General features: G+C 37.4%; 1 protein-coding gene across 4 annotated transcripts in view; it reads right to left on the bottom strand.

The window, feature by feature from the left end:
- Nucleotides 1–18467, bottom strand: part of GPR160 (G protein-coupled receptor 160) — a 144035-nt gene that overhangs the window by 31033 nt on the left and 94535 nt on the right. Inside the window, exon 1 of one of the 4 annotated variants that reach the window (XM_053710125.1) lies at nt 1274–1427. The exons of 1 other annotated variant lie outside the window; for it this stretch is intronic. The gene's annotated coding sequence lies outside the window, so the exon portion shown is untranslated. Of the gene's footprint in view, nt 1–1273; nt 1428–18467 lie in introns of those variants that run through there. 2 more of the 4 variants (XM_053710126.1, XM_053710124.1) reach the window with 2 other exon arrangements.

The raw sequence follows: 18467 nt of genomic DNA, 5'->3' as shown, positions 1-18467 counted from the left end.
GCATAGTAAATATAGTAAAATATATACTCTGCTCTCATAAATGCGCACACACAAGAAATAAAATAAGTACTTCCTCAAATGTGTTTTTATTATTATATATATATATCAGCAATCAAGCATTGCAGTGCACAAGATTTAATAAATGTTTAAAATATCAATCAACTGTAGAGCAAAATATGAATCCGAGTATAAGCATAATTGAAGTGTATTGCATAATCTTACAAATACTATAGTCGTGTAGAATCATAAAAGTACTGTCTGCACTGGCTGCTCCAGTGAACCATTTTGTATGTATTATTCACTGCTCTAATTACGGTTTCAGGTGTTGTAAGTGCCTTTCCTAGCTGTTTGTGCACCTGTTCCTGAGGTATCCTATTGTGTCATCTTTGCTTCTTACAACAGAGGTGTCAGCCTTTTTATATGAAGGGCCACAATAGAACTGTATCAGTTCCTGTGATCACATTTTTGAAATTCTATAATCAACTGTAACAAATACTTCTATATAAAAACCCTCAAATAAGCAAATTTAGTAAGACAGGTGAACAAACAAGCATGAACGCAGCAAGAAATACAGTAGAATAAAAGAAAAAGATAACTTCAAAAATTATTCATTAAAAATGCTTCCTTTTTTCCAGCAAATATCACTATAAACACATTGTTCTAGAAAGGTTGGTTTAAATATACTCCTTTACTGGCTCAGTTCCATAGTCCACAGAAAGTGAATCTCTTTCAAAAAAGGACTTTATAACAATAATACATAAATATACACTGAAAACCAGCTTTGCCACTGTATGCCAGTTTAACCCCTAGACTTTCTATGGGTATTGTATTGTAATACAGTGTATATATATATATATATTATTTTTTTTATTTTTTTTCTGGTGGCCAACAGGAGGGAGCGTATAATAAACCTTATAGCCTATAACACACAGTGATGGTCTTCACATTGTTTGTTCCTAGATGTCTGGCTATACTAATTCCCTCTACATTGCTGATGTGTTATTTACTTTAAGTTAAACAAGAAAAAAACATTTACCTGCACTGGCAACTACCAAACCTGTAACCTGGACCTTGCGCTTCCTTGTCTCATCCCCTGCTCCGCTTTATCATATTACTCGGACACTGTGATATTTGCCCATAACAACCTACACTACTTATGCCTGCTGCACTGATTTTATCTAGTAACGCTATATATGCTGTGTATCTCTAGCCGCATATGTATTACTATATCACACTGTGGCTCATCTTTGTACTAGCGCCTCAGCTGACTTACCTAAAGCATTCTCTTTATCCCAGCAACCTATTCCGCTTGTCAGTTTCTCATCAGCCTTCACATGTTCTCTTGTTTTTAAACCGCCTGACAACTGATTCCTGGAACCGAAGGCTAGAGCGGGCTGTGTGTACTCTCAGAGCCCCTCCCGCGGGTGGAGCCGCGTGACTACTTTTGTTTATCGGACGTGTAAGTCAGACTCTTCAGGTAGAATCTCTAGCAATGAGGGCGGCTCTAGGACGGGCAGCAGGTGTTTGCTGCTGATTCCTGTTCACACCGAATTATACTCTTTTGCTCAGCCGTGCATGTGTTTTGCTCTCACTTCTTCTTTATACACTTTCATTTCCCGTCACATACTCAAAGGCTATTGAAAAGGATTGAGGCAGATTGTTTACAAAGAATGTTCTTTGCTTTAACAAATAAATCTAAGAAATATCTGGTGCAGCTTAGAATGAAGGACCTGGCAAATCTCATGTTTAAAAAACAAACAGGCACCTCCATGCGACCATTAGCAGAAGCAAACGCTTGTTGACTTGTTAAAGGGACATGAAACCCAAATTTGTTCTTTCATGATTTAAAAAGAGCGTGCAATTTTAAACAAGTTTCTAATCTGCTTCTATTCTCTAATTTGCTTCATTCTCTTGATATCCTTTGTTGAAAAGCATACCTGGATAGGATCAGTAGCTGGTGAATGGTGGCTGCACATAGATGCCTTATGTGATTGCCTCACCCATCTGCATTGATATTTCTTTAACAAAGGATATTTAAAGACTAAAGCAAATTAGATAAAAGACATAAATTGGAATGTTGTTTAAAATTGTATTCTTTACCTGAATTAGGAAAGAAACATTTTGGGTTTAGTGTCACTTTAATTAGTGCTATTCTGGTGTGTGCATTGGCTTCTAAAGACAAGCAAAAACAATGAGTTGTATGAAATGAAAACCTAATCAAATAAAACCTGTTAACAATACAATAAAAGGGATACAAAGTTTAAAAATTAAATTGCATGGGTTGCATTAGCAAAAATTGCATCTATTAAAAGTTATTATTATTGTTCCCCAGAGAGCTGTTGGTGGTGTGTATTGCTTCTGAAGACATCATTTGTGTACTACAAGCCACTGCTTTATGCTCTGAGCAGGTGTGGTGTTTGAATACTGGTGCACGGCCTTAATAGGATATGTACGTATACTACATTAAAAAAAGTTATAACTTTTACTAGAAGCATTTTTGCTAATGAAAGTATATTTCAAAAATGCTTCTATTTCACATTGAAATGCACATTTGTTTTAAATCTTTCTATCAGTTTAAATGTATTCAAAGTGTGAATGATCCTTAATACATTTAAAGGAAAACTAATATCAAAATGAAACTCATGGTTCATATAGAACATGCAATTTAACACATATGTCTGATTTGCTGATGTTTGTCACATAATATAAGGCAGGAAAAGGAAAGCTCATGTTGAACTGTTATAAAAAAAGTAAATTGCTAATTTGAAAGGCAGAATAAGTGCTATTGCATTGTCTGCTTATTATGCAGCTGTTGATTGTACTATACTTATTGGTCATTTAAAGGGAACACCAGTGGTCAAAAATATCTCCATTTCCCATGTGTTCCTCAAATTTTAGTTAACTTCCTGAGTTATAGAAATCTTTCTTTAGTTGGTAATTCTACAGATTTTTAGTTAATATTGGATACTATGTTTGATTGAAGCTGGGCAAAGTTTGCACATAGCATTTTAAACAATTGTATAGCAGAGATCACATTTACATATTTACTCTGTCATAACTTGGAGCCTAACTCAAGCACAAGTGGTGTATTAAAATAGCCATAACATTTGCAAATCATTTCGCAGGCAAACACGGTATTATTCTTAAATGAGTCACAGGACTGTGGAATAAACAAAGCTTCTTGTTCAATCAGGTTAACCCTTACATTGTCAAGTCATTTTGTACCACCATGCCAAACTATACTTAGGTGTTTAATACTTAAAAATCAATGACATTATTTTTTTCCTATGTTGTTTTCAAGCTTACCTTGTAGATTGTGATATTTATATGTGTACCCTATTTAATAATCACCACAGTTATATTAAAAAATATTTTTTTATGGGTATTTTCCTAAAGTTTATGGAAATATCTAAAGTATAGTTTTGTAAAATTCAACATTACAAACTTTTGTAGTTTAACACCATTACAAAACATCACTTTTAGCATAGATCTACATTTTTAAATAAATACATCAGCAAACATAAGTTATAAAATTACACAGATGAATGTCTAGCTGCCTGATGTATATTTATAAAACTACGTTGTTGTTGTTATTATGGTTGTTGTTCATAACGTATATATTTTCCCCCATTATCAATCTCTTATTAAGAGGAATAGATTACATGTTTTGCTACGGACCAAGTTTCCTCTGTCTCCTGAATCATCTGATACTGGGAGTGTTCACTAGAATGGTACTATAGGTGAACCAATGTGCCTCCATTATTCCTTCAAAGATTGTAGCATGCAAGAAAGTGGGTGATGTATTAGAGAGTACATATTAGCATTTTTAAATCTTTATTTAAGTAGCAACTGACTTTGAATTGCACAATTCCTCCAAAATCAGTTCTGCCAGTGGTAGAATGTGAACATATCTAATTTTAAAACAAGATTTCATTATATCACAGAGTATCTTATACCTTTGTCTATAAAAGTAAGCTTCTACTTTTTCACTAACAATATTTGGACCTTAAAGGACCAGTCAACACTGTAGATTTGCATAATCAACAAATGCAAGATAACAAGACAATGCAATAGCACTTAGTCTGAACTTCAAATGAGTAGTAGATTTTTTTCTGACAATTTTAAAAGTTATGTCTTTTTCCACTCCCCCTGTACCATGTGACAGCCATCAGCCAATCACAAATGCATACACGTACCATATGACAGCCTTGCACATGCTCAGTAGGAGCTGGTGACTCAAAAAGTGTAAATATAAAAAACTGTGCACATTTTGTTAATGGAAGTAAATTGGAAAGTTGTTTAAAATGACATGCTCTATCTGAATAATGAAAGTTTTATTTTGATTGAGTGTCCCTTTAAGACTATGTATATATATATTTATTATCAACAACTGAAATGTTTTTATTCCATTCCTGTTTTATTTAACCATCTTAAGGGACCATTAAATACAGTAGATTTGAATAACTGACAAATACACAATACAAAATAATGTAATAGCAGTGTTTGAATTTGAAATGATCAGTATAATATTTTCAAGCAAATTTTAAAGTATAGTTTAGAGGAGAGAAGGGAAAGAGTTGACGTGATAGAAACCTTCAAATATATTAGGGACTTAATAAAGTGGAAGCTGAAAGCATTTTCCACAAAAAAAGAAATACCAAAACAAGGGGGTCACAAAAAAGTGTTTTGGATTTGTAAGAAGCGCCAAAGGCAGGTGCAGTGCTTGGAATAAACTCTAATTTAATGTCTTCATGTGGTTGTCATGCATTCATATTATTTAATATAGAGATAAATGGTAAAGTATACATATAGGAATAAAAAAGGTACAAATAAAACAATGCACAGGTGGATCCACCTAGCTAACAGTAAAATCTAGCAATACAAATCTGCCTCTATTAATAAGAAACTGGTACACCTAGTGGCTGAAGTGGCTGTTCCAACAGTTTAAGAGATGTAACCAGTGATGTGCAGTCACTAGAGGCAGGTGAGGCAGTGCTTCACCTCTCATATGGGCACAAATATATTTTTTTTATTGGCTTTTAAAAAAAAAAAAAAAAAAAAAATTGTAATTTTTTTTTCCCCAGCATTTTTTTTTTCTCACAGCTATATGTTGTGTAATGGAGAGGCACAAGCAGTTCTGCCCACCATTACACAACATGCTGCGCCACTTACTGGATGCAAGTGGTTAAAATCATTGCATGGCCCATTAACTGCTTATTTGAGGCAGTCCTATTTGGGCTGAACCAATCCAGCGAGAGGCATTAGTAAGTGAAACATAGGGTTGGGGCTGGATGTTAAATCATATAAAACAAAACAAAAACGGAAAAAAACCACTTTCATATATTTTGTTGCTGTCCTGTGAACCTGCTAGCTTTGCTAAAGTGAAAAAGAGAGTTCTGTTCTTCCCCTCTAAGTGCAGTGGAATGTGCCACTGTCACTTCCTGAATCCTTACAGAGCAGGAATAGAGGCAGAGAGAGCACTGCAGTGTTTCAGTCACATCTTATTAAAGTAAGATTTTACTGAAAGGGATTCTGTTAGTGAAAATGATAATTTAATGAATGTGGTTTAGTGTTTTTTTACTCTTTTACAGCAGGGTCGTTTTTGTATTTTGTTTACTCAAACTTTACACCCTCTAACTTAGCAGCTTGCCTCTGTACTTCACACTAAATTATAGACACATTTTCTGAACTCTCTGTAGCTCTGCTGTTTTATTACTTTAAAATGCAGTGGCCCCCCCCCCCTTTGTGTGTGTGTGTGTGTGTGTGTCTCTCTCTCTATCTATCCATCTCTCTCCTTATGTGTTGTTCTCCCCCATGGTCTCTTTCTCTCTCTGTCTCTCTTCCTCCCCCTCTGACTCTCATCCCTTATGTGTCTCTCTAACCCTCTGTGTGTGATTGTGTGTCTCTCTCTCTCTCTCTCTCTCTCTCTAACCCTCTGTGTGTGATTGTGTCTCTCTCTCTAACCCTCTGTGTGTGATTGTGTCTCTCTTTCTCTCTCTCTCTCTAACCTTCTGTGTATGATTGTGTCTCTCTCTCTCTAACCCTCTGTGTGTGATTGTGTCTCTCTTTCTCTCTAACCCTCTGTGTGTGATTGTGTCTCTCTTTCTCTCTCTCTCGCTAACCTTCTGTGTATAATTGTGTCTCTCTCTCTCTCTCTAACCCTCTGTGTCTCTCTCCCCCCGAGTGCTTTTCTGTGTTTCTGTCTACCTTTTATTTATTTAATTAATGAATTGGTAGTGCCATCTAATGGTGTGGCTTTATTTAAAGGGGTGGGGTCAAACGCCCCACCATCTTTTAATTTCACCAGCCGCCACTGGATCAAGACATTTTTATATTTACTGAATAATGAAAGAATCTATAAGCATAATTTGCAGCATTAAAGTAAAAAGTATGTTTTAAACATATTTTAATGGGCATGGATTTCTAGATCTCATAATCAGAGCAAGCATTGTGTTATCTGGCAAGAGTTTCTATTACAATCCTTTTAGACTAAAATCAGATGTTTACTAAGTTGACCAGTTTTCCAAGACAGCATTTAAAGGGACATGAAACCCATATGCAAATTTAAATAACTTTCCAATTTACATCTAATATCTAATTTTCTTCATTCTTTTGATATCCTTTGTTGAAAATCATATCTAAATATGCTCAGTAGCTGCTGATTGGTGGCTACACATAGATACCTCATGTGATTGGCTCACCCATGTGCATTGCTATTTCTTCAACAAAGGATATCTAAAGAATGAAGGAGTATCCTAGCCACTGCCTCACCAGCCTCTGACGTCACTGCACGTCACTGGATGTAACCTTATCTCAAGTGGAAGATGAAGCACCCGTAGTGCAGTGTAGAATATGCAAATGTGTAAAAGTGTATATTGAGCGAAAGATTCAAGATCAGCAAAAATAATATATAAACATTGTGATAAATATAAAAATGTAAAAAAGTAAAATGTACATTTTTATATTTATCACAATGTTTATAAAGTGTCTCAGGGAAGGCTTTTTTTTATCAAATCAATCAAAGCTGGGTGAACTACAAGACAAGTATTTACCTGCCATGAGGGCCATTAAACTATATAACTTATCCCTTCAATCTTATCCCCAACCCAAGTATCACCAACAGGTATATAATAAATAGAGAATATTACCAACTTTTTAACGTATTATTTATCTTCAGACCTAGAGCTTTATTATTGACAAACCTTCATTGTGTCTTATAAATTTGTTTCATGTCTAAATACATTTTGCAGTGTGATTATGTATAATAGGGGCATGGGTAGTAAAGATAGGAGCATTTTTGGGGGTTTAAGAAGCCCCACTTTGCAATTTTCTCTAACAACAGCTAAAGTCTTAGGGCCCAATGATCTAAAGCTCCTCACTCTGGCAAGATTAGCTCGAAGTCTCGTTAGTACTGCAAGGCCCTTCAAAAATGTAGAAAGACAAATTTTAACTTGAGAGCTGTTTATCTCGTTTTGCAGAGTTCTGGATTTTAAGAGACACCTACGTTACAATATAATGCTCACAAAAAAGAAAGAAAGAAAAATATTTTTGATCATGGAACCCTTAATCTTGGTCTGCATTGCCTTACTCGTATGTATAAATCTTGTTTTCTTTTATATTGTTTAATACTATATGAACCTTCATTTTTGAACTCCGTCAGTATGAAGTCTTACTATTCCAATCCAGCTTTAATTTCTCAGTGGACATTATGGTTCAAAAAGCTTCACTCCTGAAACATAAGGTTGAATCCTACTTTAGTACCCTCGTCCTCAAAATGTCAACCCCTATATGAAGTTCTGGTGGAAACTAGATTAAGTCTATTCTATATTTAGTTGTCTTTAATACATTGCAAGTGGAGATAAAGGGCATGACACTGACTTATCCTTCAATCTATAAAAGGTATCTATCAAATAACACAAAAAAGCAATCAGATAACCTAAAATAGAAAGAAAGAAAAATACAAAGGATTGCAAGACAAGTCCTAAGAAGTTTTTCAACTATACAAAATACAAAAAAAATCTAAGATGATAAAAAATGGAGCACTAAAATGTGAGAAGTTTCGGATGACCGGTAGTGACCAGGTGACATTAGAGCTCACCCATATAAATAATGTGGTTTACTCTAATTGATATCAAGAAGAAGTTGAGTAAACTCATGTCTCTCATGAGACAAATTTACAAGTAGTCAAATGTTCAATCATGCATTTAGTTTTGTTAAGAAAAATGATGAACAATTCAAAACAATGTCTAGTTTTATTACAATCCCTGTCTGCCAGAAAACATATTGACCAGTAAATAAACGTGCCATACAAAACTGAAGAACACAAATATATTCTTTACCATGTGTTTATACATAAACAGAAGAGTCAAATGTAACAGATTTAGAGCATAAATGTTGAAAATATGTTTTATATTCTGAATCAGAACAATGTTTTTATTCTCTGGTTCTAAATAGACCAATTCACTAAATTTCTGGTATGATTGTTTCTTATACAAAGGATACTAGGAAATCAACAATAGCAAAACAAATGATGATTTTACACCAGGTATTGATATTATGTATACACAGTAGCTTCATTACTATTTATGGTAGCTTATTGAGTCTCTTGTCTTTTTCTAAACAAAGTCTTTAAATATCTATTTGATCAATTTGTTTTGGTTTACTGTGATTATTTCCCACATATAAAACCAGTCTTCCTGTAATAAGATAATCCCTATTGTTCAAGACTCTATTATCTTACAAACATGTTCGCTTGTGAAGGAGGTAGCTACTATAATATTGGCAACATTTACAGTATCTGTTTAATGAAATACATTATAACAAAAAAATAGGAATTTGTAGTTTTGTAAAGGACATTTTTCTATTTTCAGAGAAAGATGCTCCATTAAATAAGTAAAATAGTGACTGCACATTGCACAACATTTTGGTGCGTGAGTTTAAAACACCATTGTAAAAACAAATGAGTAAAATCACATCTTATTTTTGTTAAGTTTAAGCAATGCCAGGCACAGCATAGTACAAGTCACATGGTTACAAAACCATAAAAGTAATAATCTGAAACAATATCTGGCTATAATCATATGTTTGTGCATCAAAAATAATCAACTGCCTGCAAAATAAATGTATCAAATAATTTAAAAACTGTAATTTTGTTAGAATGATATGCAATGTTTTGCAGTCCTGGGACATACAATTATTTGGAAAGCTTCTTAAATGTTGTCCATCTTTGCTGTGGGCTATTAAGTACTGATATAAAAGAGTTCTTTTACATATTAACCAATCAGCATGTAAGGTTCTGCATTTCACAAAATTGCATTTCAGCCTATCTAAAATGCATTTTGTGCTTTTTCAGAGGTAAATTACAGAAAAAGCAGCAAAATACATAAAGAAAGTGCGCCACAAGGTTAGATGAAACATTTTGGGCCAGATTACGAGTGGAGCACTAATTAACGCTCAAGCATAAACTGCGCTAGAAGTAAGTTTCTTGCTCTTGTCGGGTTGCGCTTGTATTATGAGTTGAAAGTAAACTGTTTTCGCTCTTGCACTAACCCGACAAGCGCAAAAAGCCAAACTTAGAATATTGCGTGCGTGTTCACGTATTCCCCCATAGAAATCAATGGAGAAAAAAAAGTGGGAAAAAAACACCACACATTCTGTTTCGCAAATACAATCGCATGTTCTCATGTGTGCTAACCCTACATGAAAATATAAATGTTTCACATTACAATGTTCTTCACATTATGTTCTATTTATTCATAAATAAAAAAAAAAATATATATATATTTTTATATATATATTGACTCAAATGAAATAGGCACTCCAAAAATTATATTCACCAAGTCCTTGTATTCAAATAGTTAATTCACGAAGACTCAGCTTTTGTTTTTCAACGTAATATTTTTTTGCAGTGAGCATATCCAACGTTTCAGCCCAGGTGTGGGCTTAAATGTCGGCTATGCTCACTGCAATAAAATAGGTGCACTCTCACTTCAATATCTCCAACTGCCAGGGTGCTCTTAAATTTATCAAGATAATGTCAAAAAACATATTAAGCACTCACTGGTCTTTAGTCAACTGTGCAAAAAATACCCTTTTAATTATGTGATGTGTCGGGTTAAAAATTTCCTTCTTCAGACAAACAAACAGTTAAAAAATCTAATTTGTGCTAACCCGACATATATATTTTTATATATATATACTAGCTGTTGCACGCGGCTTCGCTCACGTGGATTTTGTGATTTGTAAAAAATAGCGAAGAACCCGACCACTTGCAACGACGTGTGCCCGTTCGGGTTGCACACTCACTGACCTGAACTTTTTGAGTTTTCTTTAATTCTCGTAATCTAAATACCAATTTTTACATCTGTAACAATTTTGGTTTTTGAGATATAGGTATCTTCATAAATCACCCCCCCTTTTGACCCCCCCTTAAGTGGATCTTTGGGAAATGGTAAAACACATGTTTATTTTTAAATGAGAATCTAAATACCAATTTTCACGTCTGTAACAGCTTTGAATTTTGATTTATAGGTATTTTATCAATCAGCCCCCCCTTTTGACCTCCCTTAAGTGGATTTTAGGTAAATGGTAAAACACGTGTTTCTTTATTAATAAAGGAGAATCTAAATACCAATTTTCACGTCTGTAACATTGTTGGTTTTTGCGCTATAGGTATCCTCATAAATCACACCCCCTCTTTTGACCCCCCTTAAGTGGATTTTGGGGAAATGGTAAAACACATGTTTCTTTATTTTTCAAAGAGAATCTAAATACCAATTTTCACGTCTGTAACATCTTTGGTTTTTGAGATATAGGCTTCCTCATAAGTCAGCCCCCCCTCTTTTGGCTCCCCATAAGTGGATTTTCGTGAAATGTTAAAACATGTATTTCTTTATTTTTAAAGGAGAAACTAAATAACAATTTTTTCGTCTGTAACATCGTTGTTTTTTTGCGATAAAGGTATCCTCATAAATCAGACCCCCCTTAAGTGGATTTTCAGGGAAATGTTAAAACACGTATTTCTTTATTTTTCAAGAAGAATCTGAATACCAATTTTCACGTCTGTAACGTCGGCTTTTTTGAGATATAGGTATCCTCATAAGTCAGCCTCCCCTTTTGACCCCCTTAAAGGGATAGGAAACCCCAACATTTTCTTTCATGATTTGGATAGAACATGCAATTTTAAATAACATTCCAATTTACTTCAATTATCAAATTTGCTACATTATCTTGTTATCATTTGCTGAAGGAACAGCATTGCACTACTGGCAGAAAGATGAACACATCTAGTCAGCCAATCACAAAAACAAAATTTATCCTTACCTGATACATTTATTTATTTCCGGATATGGTGAGTCCACAACATCATCATTTACTGTTGGGAATATCACTCCTGGCTAGCAGGATCAGGCAAAGAGCACCACAGCCAAACTGTTAAGTATTACTTCTCTTCCCACAAACCCACAGTCATTCGACTAAAGGGTCATGGAGAAAAAGGAGTAACACATAGGTGTAGAGGTGCCTGTTGTTTAAACAAAAATAAATGGTGGGGTCGTGGAATCACCATATCCGGAAATAAATACATTTATCAGGTAAGCATACATTTTGTTTTTTTTCCTAAGATATGGTTAGTCCACAACATCATCATTTACTGTTGGGAACCAATACCCAAGCTAGAGGACACAGATGACTAGGGAGGGACAAGACAGGCCGACCTAAACAGAAGGCACCACCGCTTGAAGAACCTTTCTCCCAAAACAGGCCTCAGCTGAGGCAAAAGTATCAAATTTGGAAAAGTATGTAAAGAGGACCAAGTTGTAGCCCTGCAAATCTGTTCCACAGAAGCTTCATTATGAAAGCCCAAGAAAAGGAGACAGCTCTCGTGGAATGAGCCGTAATTCTCTCAGGAGACTGCTGTCCAGCAGTCTCATAATCCAACGAATTATACTTCTCAATCAGAGAGCAAGAGAAGTAGCAGTAGCTTTCTGACCCTTACGTTTCCCAGAGAAACAAACAAACAAGGCAGAAGACTGGCAAAAATCCTTAGTCGCCTGTAGATAGAATTTATAGTATGCACAACATCCAAGTTCTGCCACAAACGTTCCTTATGAGAAGAAAGATTAGGATATAGTAAAGGAACAATTTCCTGATTAATATTACTATCTAAAACAACTTTAGGAAGGAAACCTAACTAAGTACGAAGCACCGCCTTATCAGAATGAAAGATAAGAGAAGGCGAATCACACTGCAAAGCTAAGAGTTCCAAAACTCTCCGAGCAGAAGAGATAGCAAGAGGAAACAAAACCTTCCAAGATAACTATGGAATGCAATGGCTCAACGGAGCCTGCTGCAAAGCTTTAAGAACAAGATAAAGTCTCCAAGGAGGATCAGCAGACTTAAACACAGGCCTGATTCTGACCAAGGCCTGACAAAAAATTGCACATCTGGAACATCTGTCAGACGCTTATTTAGCAAAAAATATAATGCAGAAATCTGACCCTTCAGGGTACTGACTGACAAACCCTTCTCCAGACCTTCGTGGAGAAAGGACAAAATCCTAGGAATCCTGATCCTACTCCAAGAGTAGCCCTTAGATACACAACAATAATGATATTTACACCATATCTTATGGTAGATTCTTCTAGGAACAGGCATGCAAGCCTAAATCATGGTCTCAATGACCGACTCAAGATAAACCACGCCTAGACAGAACTAAGTGTTCAATCTCCAAGCAGTCAGCTTCAGGGAAACAAGATATGGATGAAGGGAGGGACCCTGAATTAGAAGGTCCTTCCTCAGAGGCATTCTCCAAGGTGGGAGAACCGACATCTCCACTAGGTCTGCATACCAGATCCTGCAAATCCATGCAGGGGTTATTAGAATCACCAACGCTCTCACCTGTATGATACGAGCAATGACTTGTGGAAGGAGAGCAAACAGATGAAACAGGTATGCCAGCTTGCAATCCCAAGGGACTGCCAGAGCATCTATCAGAGCATCCTGTGGCTCTCCTGACCTTGAACCGTACCTTGGGAGCTTGGCATTCTGCCAAGACGCCATCAGATCCAAACTGGAGAACACCTCCGGATGTAGTTCCCACTCCCCAGGATGACTGCTCAGGAAATCTGCTTCCCAGTTGTCCACTCCTGGAATGTGGATGGCAGATAGACAGCAATTGTGAGCTTCTGCCCACTGAACAATCCGAACCACCTCCTTCATAGCTAAGGAATTCAGAGTTCCTCCCTGGTGTTTGAAGTAAGCCACTGAGGTTATTTGTCTGACTAGAACCTGATAAACTAGCTAAGGACAACTGAGGCCAAGCCATCAGAGCATTGAAAATTGCTCTCAACTCCAAAAGATTATGGGGAGAGCAGACTCCTAATGAGTCCATAGTCCTTGCACCTTGAACGAGTCCCAGACTGCTCCCAGCCCAGAAGGCTGGCGTCCATGGTCACAATTACCCAAGAAAGTCTCCAGAAGCACCTGCCCTAAGACTGATGCTCCTGAGAACATCACCATGGAAGAGAGTCTCTTGTCGACTGATCCAGATCTATACTCTGAGACAAATCCGAATGGTCCCCGTTATATTGACTGAGCATGCAAAACTACAGAGCTCTCAAATGGAACAGAGCAATGGAAATGTGTCCATCAAGACGACCATTAGACAAATTACCTCCATCCGTAGAGCCACTAAGGGCCGAACATTAAACTCAGTGAAAGACAAGAGGAGAGAATCTTTGATTTTCTGATCTCTGCCAGAAAAATAATCATAGATAGGGAAAGTATTATGGTCCCTAAGCAAACTACCCCTGTAACTGAAACAAGGACAACTCATTTCCAGATTCACTTTCCATCCGAGGAAACGTGGAAAAGACAAGATCTCTGAATGAGAGATAGTCTGTTAAAAACATAGCGCCTGAACCAAAATGTCGTCCAGAAAGGGCGCCACTGTATTCCCCAAAACCTAATCACTGTCCAGAGTGAGACAAAATCAGGGAGCCGTGGCAAGGCTAAAGGAAGAAAAACCACAAACTGAAAGAGTCTTTCAGAAAAGCAAATCTCAAGAACTTGAAGGTACGCATTTATGGTCGGTAAGGTAACTGACCCTCCTGGACCAAAGGACAAAGGAAACAAATGGTTTCCATGTTAAAGGACGGTACCCTGAGAACTTGCAGAGACACTTTAAGGCTAGAGGTCCAAACGCAAGACAAAATAGTCTCTCTCTAATCTGGACTGCACATAAACATGAGAGGAGGAACCTGCCTCAGGGAGGAAGGTATAGGGAACTCTGAGATACTAGACCACAGCCTAACTGGGACATCTCGTATCCACGTTTAAAGAATACAGAGAAATTCACCACCCCATTTATCCAATCCCGGATTGGGGGCAAGCCTTCATGCTGATTTAAACTCAGCAGCAGGACTCTACTCTGATGTCCTTAAGGTCTATGCTTCTAGCTAGATGTAGTAATGTTAGAAACATTTCTGCCAGACCAGGACCAAACAAGGTCACACCCTTAAGGAGCGCCAGAAGCTTTGTCTTGAAGAAAAATCCAACCAAGACATGAGCCACAATGCCCTGTGGGCTAGAACAACGCAGCCAGTCATCTTGGCTCTCAGTCAAATGACTTGCATGGAAGCAACAGAAGGAAATAATTAGCTAGCTTAAAGGGACAGTCAAGTCCAAAAAAACTTTCATGTTTCAAATAGGGCATGTAATTTTAACTTTCCAATTTACTTTTATCACCAATTTTGCTTTGTTCTATTGGTATTCTTAGTTGAAAGCTAAACCTAGGAGGTTCATATGCTAATTTCTTAGACCTTGAAGGCCGCCTCTAATCTAAATGCATTTTGATAGTATTTCACCACTAGAGGGCATTAGTTCAGGTGTTTCATATAGATAACATTGAGCTCATGCACGTGAATTTACCATGAAGACAGTTCTGGTTGGTTAAAATGCAAGTCCGTCAAAAGAACCGAAATAAGGGGGCAGTCTGCTGAGTCTTAGATACAGGGTAATTACAGAGTTAAAACGTGTATAATTATAACTGTGTTGGTTATGCAAAACTGGGGAATTAGTAATTAAGGGATTATCTATCTTTTAAAACAACAAAAATGCTGGTGTTTACTGTCCCTTTAAGAGCCTTAATTCTATCCTGAATCTCCTCCAAAGAAGTCTCTACCAAATTGGTATCAGACAAGGCACTGCACCCAAAGGATGCCGCAGTAGACCCAGTGGTCATACAATGCAAAATAAGCTTTCAGCTTGTCCATTGATCCTTAAAGGAGCAGTTATCCTCTATAGGGATCGAAGTCTCTTAGCCAGAGTGGAAATGTTCCATCTGCTATAGGCACTGTGTGTCCACAAAGGAATCCTAGCAAATATTAAATTTACTAGCTATCTTAGGGTTGACAACGACAAGATATCGGAGTCATCTAAAGTAGCCAAAACCTCCTTTAACAATGCACAAGGTGTTCAGGCATAAATCTGAAGGTTACTGCTTCAGCATCAGATAAAGGAATTATACTATCCAAATCTGAGGTTTCACGGTCAGAGGCTACCGACGTATCCTCCTCATCAGCCCCATGAGGAAGGGCAAACTGAGAAGCAGCAGGTTGAACAGAAACCTTACTATCTAAATCGATAACCTCTTGCGATATCCCTTTAGTATAGGAAAAGTAGACAATGCCACAAATACAGCAGACGATATCTGGGCAGCAATTCTGCAGGCAAATAACTCCTCCAGGAGATAGAGAGGAACCACAGGGCACTGCATGTGACCCCATTGAGGCTTGGGACAAAAAAGGAAAAAGCTGTGGCACTGCCTAAACAGCATCATCCTGGGAGACATTGGGCTCAGAGGCAATGCTCTCTCTGTACCCTCAAGAGACTAGCGAAAGCATAGTTTAAAACAATTTTTGCACATTGATTGCCCTATCAAATAGGGAAAACAAATAAGCAACTCGCATACACTGCTTGCTCCTTCTGAGGAAAGCCAGCCTGTAATAACTCACAGAGTACTTTCCCCACAGAACAAAGGGCAAGAAAGGGTATATTTAAAATGCAACAATTAAATACTGTCACTTTTAAAAACAGTATAATATGGGAAAGTAACTAGAATGGCCACTACACCTTGACTGACTGAGGAGGTTAACCTGACTTTTATTATACATATCAACAAACGACAAAACTAGCCGTGATCCAAATCCCACGACCAGATTGCAATCTGAAGATAGTTTATTGATATTTAAAATCCCAAGCTCATGCATTCAAATGAAACCATAAATTAATTTAATAGCTTGGCAGTTGATGGAAAGTCAGCCGATCTACAAACCGGAACGCACCAAGAAGGAGATGCCTGTAGCGGACCCATGTAACTCATTCTACTATAAAAAGAGAAAAAGTTGGAATCGCAAGGACACCGCTCCGCTGGAATAACTGAAGCAGAAAGCAGGTCACGCGAATGTCGACAAGAAACTGTGCTGCCATTACGAGCGCGCGTTTCTGATAAAGAGATATGCACCTACTGAAAATTAGCAAGTATATATCTGTAGTAGATGCGATCATCACATACTGGCTGTGCAAAGTAACAGGCGTTAGATGAACAGTTTACAGCCCTTACTGACTCCCCGCCAATATTGAGAGGAAGAAAAACCTTAAAGGGACAGTCAACACCAATATTTTTGTTGTTTTAAAAGATAGATAATCCCTTAATAACCCATTCCCCAGTTTTTCATAACTAACACAGTAATATAAATACACGTTTTATCTCTGTAATTACCTTGTATCTAAGCCTCTGAAGACTGCCTCCTTATCTCAGTTCGTTTGACAGACCTGCATTTTAGCCAATCAGTGCTCACTCCTTAGTAAATTCACGTGCATGAGTTCAATGTTATCTACAGGGAGTGCAGAATTATTAGGCAAGTTGTATTTTTGAGAATTCATTTTATTATTGAACAACAACCATGTTCTCAATGAACCCAAAAAACTCATTAATATCAAAGCTGAATAGTCTTGGAAGTAGTTTTTAGTTTGTTTTTAGTTATAGCTATTTTAGGGGGATATCTGTGTGTGCAGGTGACTATTACTGTGCATAATTATTAGGCAACTTAACAAAAAACAAATATATACCCATTTCAATTAATGTATGGAGCTTGAAGCCCTGTGTTTCTGGCAAGCTTTCAGGCTACACAGAAACACCAGTTTGAAGCAGTGGTCTAAAGACCGCTGCTTCATAACCTGTCCGTCTGCTCTGAGGAGGCGGACAGACATCGCTGCAATTCAACCCGATCATCCGATTCAACCCGATCACAAGAGCTGCTGGTGCAATACTGAATGCGGAGAGCGTTTTGTTCTCCGTATTCAGCGAGGTCTGTCGGACATGATCCGCTGATCAGATCATGTCCGACTGGCCTTTCATAAATAGGCCCCTATACAGGGAGTGCAGAATTATTAGGCAAGTTGTATTTTTGAGGATTAATTTTATTATTGAACAACAACCATGTTCTCAATGAACCCAAAAAACTCATTAATATCAAAGCTGAATAGTTTTGGAAGTAGTTTTTAGTTTGTTTTTAGTTATAGCTATTTTAGGGGGATATATGTGTGTGCAGGTGACTATTACTGTGCATAATTATTAGGCAACTTAACAAAAAACAAATATATACCCATTTCAATTATTTATTTTTACCAGTGAAACCAATAACATCTCAACATTCACAAATATACATTTCTGACATTCAAAAACAAAACAAAAACAAATCAGTGACCAATATAGCCACCTTTCTTTGCAAGGACACTCAAAAGCCTGCCATCCATGGATTCTGTCAGTGTTTTGATCTGTTCACCATCAACATTGCGTGCAGCAGCAACCACAGCCTCCCAGACACTGTTCAGAGAGGTGTACTGTTTTCCCTCCTTGTAAATCTCACATTTGATGATGGACCACAGGTTCTCAATGGGGTTCAGATCAGGTGAACAAGGAGGCCATGTCATTAGATTTTCTTCTTTTATACCCTTTCTTGCCAGCCACGCTGTGGAGTACTTGGACGCGTGTGATGGAGCATTGTCCTGCATGAAAATCATGTTTTTCTTGAAGGATGCAGACTTCTTCCTGTACCACTGCTTGAAGAAGGTGTCTTCCAGAAACTGGCAGTAGGACTGGGAGTTGAGCTTGACTCCATCCTCAACCCGAAAAGGCCCCACAAGCTCATCTTTGATGATACCAGCCCAAACCAGTACTCCACCTCCACCTTGCTGGCGTCTGAGTCGGACTGGAGCTCTCTGCCCTTTACCAATCCAGCCACGGGCCCATCCATCTGGCCCATCAAGACTCACTCTCATTTCATCAGTCCATAAAACCTTAGAAAAATCAGTCTTGAGATATTTCTTGGCCCAGTCTTGACGTTTCAGCTTGTGTGTCTTGTTCAGTGGTGGTCGTCTTTCAGCCTTTCTTACCTTAGCCATGT

This window comes from Bombina bombina, chromosome 4 (assembly GCF_027579735.1).
Source record: "Bombina bombina isolate aBomBom1 chromosome 4, aBomBom1.pri, whole genome shotgun sequence".
Lineage (NCBI taxonomy): Eukaryota > Metazoa > Chordata > Amphibia > Anura > Bombinatoridae > Bombina > Bombina bombina.
This window is presented reverse-complemented; position numbering and strand designations above follow the sequence as displayed.